The sequence below is a fragment of the Lissotriton helveticus genome, chromosome 7 (assembly GCF_964261635.1).
Source record: "Lissotriton helveticus chromosome 7, aLisHel1.1, whole genome shotgun sequence".
NCBI classification, from domain to species: Eukaryota; Metazoa; Chordata; class Amphibia; order Caudata; family Salamandridae; genus Lissotriton; species Lissotriton helveticus.
The window spans coordinates 1,022,612,450-1,022,616,357 of record NC_136068.1 but is presented as its reverse complement, the minus strand read 5'-3'; the positions used below and the strand labels follow the sequence as shown (position 1 = coordinate 1,022,616,357).

The window sequence follows — 3,908 nt, the reverse complement described above, 5'->3', positions numbered from 1 at the left end:
AAAAAAAGTGGGGATTGGATTTAGGTCTTGGAAAGTTTTGAGAAGACCTGAAAATGATTGGACACACATACTTTTCCCAAAAGTTTTTTTTTTTTTTTAGGTTTTAAGTTTTTGAATATTAGATTTTTTTTCAATGGCAAGGATTCAGGAGACTGGTAATCAGAATCAGGGACCAACTAGGCGTAAGTATGTTAATGCTTGCTTTATATGTGATCTACTATTAATGTTTGTCTGGTTAATACTAATAGTTATTGGGCTATATTTTTTTTTCCATATTAGGAATAATACTACTAACGAGTTAGTGGATACGAAGATGAATGTGGGAGAAAATCTTAAAGAAGACTCATAGATTAACATTAAGATATTAACTGGAACTGACTTACACTCAGATAATTCTATTAATGATTTCTCAGTGAATGTTTTTACTAAACTGTTGTATGATTACGTTAACATCATGGATGCAAGAGATTGTTATGTGTGCATGCAATTACCGTTTTCTGTGTCAGAAGGGGTGACCTATCACCACCTTCTCTTAAAATATTGAATTTCGTGTAGAGTACTAACAAGTTTATTCTATGAAAAATGTCAATTATATTATTATTATTCGAATTTTGATTTAGTTTTTTCTGAAGTTCCTATTAGAAAGAATATGAATATAGGGCCCGATTCAGTGAGTCCGTCAATAAACTTTATTAGGTTTTTGTTCTAAAAACCTTAAAAGTTACACAAGTACAATACATAAAAACAGTAAGTTATTGACACAATTTAAAAAAGGTCCAGTACCGCACAGTAAATCAGCTAAATGCATATCTAAATAAACAGACTCAACATATCCATACGGTGCCTTGATTTCACAGATGCTTTTAAAAACCCTACTATAAAAAAGATACAATCATCCTTCAACAATTGGAGATACACAAGGGCTGGTCTAATTTGTTTAAAGTTCATCTTTTTTGAAATTGGAACAAAAAAATGCCTACGGGGGGCTTCATACAGTTTACAAAGGAACACAAAGTGCAACAAGTCCTGCGGAGACTTTCCGTCGTAGCCGCAGGGAACTAGCACTTGACCTCTGTTAACCCCCTTAGGTCTTGCTAGCAGAAGGTGGAAGAGATTCATCCGAAACCTAGTTAAAAGGAATTTCTCGGTGGCGGCTAGGCAGAGCCCAGCAGGCGGCACGGAGCCCGGGGTCAGGGAGCGCCCACCGCCGTCAGAGAGACGGGAGAGGCGGCCAGGCAGATCCCAGGGGGTGAGACTGAGGCGGGGGTCAGCACTCCCATCTCCTGAGTAGGTAGCTGTTAGCTAATCCTTCCTCCATGGATCAGTACAGCATCCTGGGCCGCATCAGTGAAGGAGCTCATGGAATTGTCTTCAAGGCCAAGCACATTGAGACAGGACAGACGGTAGTTCTGAAGAAGGTGGCCCTTCGGAAGCTGGAGGATGGGATCCCCAACCAAGCACTGCGAGAGATCAAGGCTCTGCAGGAGATCGAAGACAACCAGTATGTGGTGAAGCTGAAGGACGTCTTTCCAAACAGAACAGGTTTTGTGCTGGTGTTTGAATACATGCTCTCAGACCTCTCTGAAGTGACCAGCCGCTGACGGAGTCCCAGGTCAAAGGCTACATGATGATGCTTCTGAAGGGAGTGGCCTTTTGCCCAGAGAATGCCATTATGCACCGGGATCTGAAGCCAGCCAACCTTCTCATCAGCTCCACCAGACACCTGAAGATCGCAGACTTTGGCCTGGCCAGGGTATTCTCTAACGATGGGGACAGACTATATAGCCACCAGGTAGCCACAAGGTGGTATTGTGCCCCAGAACTCCTGTATGGTGCTCGGAAATATGATGAAGGTGTGGATCTATGGGCAGAGGGTTGCATCTTCGGAGAGTTCCTGAATAATGACATTGAGCAGCTGTGCTGTGTGCTTCAGGTCCTTGGGACACCCAACAAGATCTGGCCGGAAATCACTGACCTGCCAGATTACAACAAAATCTCATTTAAAGAAAATCCTCCCACCCCTCTTGAGCAGATTGCGCCAGATGCCTCTCCTCAGGCCCTGGAGCTGCTGAAACGGTTCTTGGTGTATCCTTCGAAGCAACGGATCAGTGCTGCTGAGGCCCTGCTGTGCCCTTACTTCTTTACAGAGCCGCTGCCAGCTCACCACTCCGAGCTGACGATTCCACAGCGCAGCAGCAAGAAGACCCGCCAGCGCCTGCAGCACCAGTGCAAGTTCCACATCGACCATCCCATTGGAGATTCTGTTGTGGACGGGGAACTCATAGCGCCGTTCGTTACGGGCTAAACTGTTCTCCTCTGAACCCCTGCTTTACTGGTCTGAGGCTTGGGTAGCAGATGGAGCTGGGATCCAAGAACTTTGAGGGTTAGGCAGAAAGACGCTGCTGATTCGTCTGCTACCAGGTCACTTTGCTTGTAAGGTAGTATGGACATGCCTACGGATGTACACTCCCTTTCCAGACTGTTTAGCAGTTACGTGTTCCATAGACATGGCCCGTCACATCTGCTGGTATTGGGAAGACAGGGGAAGGTCCAGTTCAGATTTAAGTACATACATTCCAACCCTCAGGCTTGCTTCCTTTTCCCAAACTTGAAACTAATTTGCCTGCTGATTGGAAGCAAGTTTTGTTTACTTCTCATTACTATTTTTCAGTGGATGTCGCAGGTTAGGGTTGAGGTGCATTGATGGATCCAGGTGTCTCAGCAGTGTCTAGCAGCAGTTTCTAATGGAGGTACATTGGCAGAGTCGCGTTTTCAGTACTGGGCTAGCATGACTTGCTGATGCTCAGGATTGAGGCGCATCAACAGATCTGTGTGTGTGTCTCAGCGTTGTCTAGCAGGAGTTCCTAATGGAGGTACATTGGCAGACCTGATTATTCAGTACTGGGCTAGCAGGACTTACTGCTGCTCAGGACAGAGGCGCATCAACGGATCAGTGTGTGTGTCTCAGCGTTGTCTAGCAGCATTTCCTAGTGAAGGGACATTGGCAGAGCTGAGCACTCGGTACTGGGATAGCAGAATCCACTGCTGCTCAGGATTGAGGCTCATCATTGGATCTGTGTGTGTTTCTCAGCATTGTCTAGCAGCAGTTCCTGATGGAGGTACATTGGCAGAGCTGTGCACTCAGTACTGGGCCAGCAGGATCTACTGCTGCTCAGGATTGAGGTGCATCAGCAGATCTGTGTATGTGTCTCAGCGTTGTCTAGCAGCAGTTCCTAATGGAGGTACATTGGCAGACCTGCGTATTCAGTACTGGGCTAACAGGACTTACTCCTGCTCAGGACAGAGGCACATCAACGGATCGGTGTGTGTGTCTCAGCGTTGTCTAGCAGCAGTTCCTAATGAAGGGCCATTGGCAGAGCTGAGCACTCGGTACTGGGATAGCAGGACCCACTGCTGCTCAGGACTGAAGTGCATCAGCAGATCTGTGTGTCTCAGCATTGTCCAGGAGCAGTTCCTAATGGAGTTACATTGGTAGAGCTGAGCACTCAGTACTGGAATAACAGGACCCACTGCTGCTCAGGATTGAGGCTCATCATTGGATCTGTGTGTGTTTCTCAGCATTGTCTAGCAGCAGTTCCTGATGGAGGTACATTGGCAGAGCTGCACACTCAGTACTGGGATAGCAGGACCTACTGCTGCTCAGGACTGAGGTGCATCAGCAGATCTGTGTGTGTGTCTCAGCGTTGTCTAGCAGCAGTTCCTAATGGAGGTACATTGGCAGAGCTGAGCACTCAGTACTGGGATAGCAGGACCTACTGCTGCTCAGGAGTGAGGTGCATCATTGGATCTGTGTGTTTCTCAGCATTGTCTAGCAGCAGTTCCGAATTGAGGTACATTGGCAGAGCTGAGCACTCAGTCCTGGGCCAGCAGGACCTACTGCTGCTCAG

The 3,908-nt window shown here is 46.8% G+C and overlaps 1 pseudogene; it reads left to right on the top strand.

Annotated features, from left to right (window-relative positions):
* The first annotated feature begins 1,270 nt into the window (after positions 1-1,270).
* Positions 1,271-2,305, top strand: LOC144767190 (cyclin-dependent kinase 20 pseudogene; annotated as a pseudogene).
* The last annotated feature ends 1,603 nt before the right edge of the window (positions 2,306-3,908 follow it).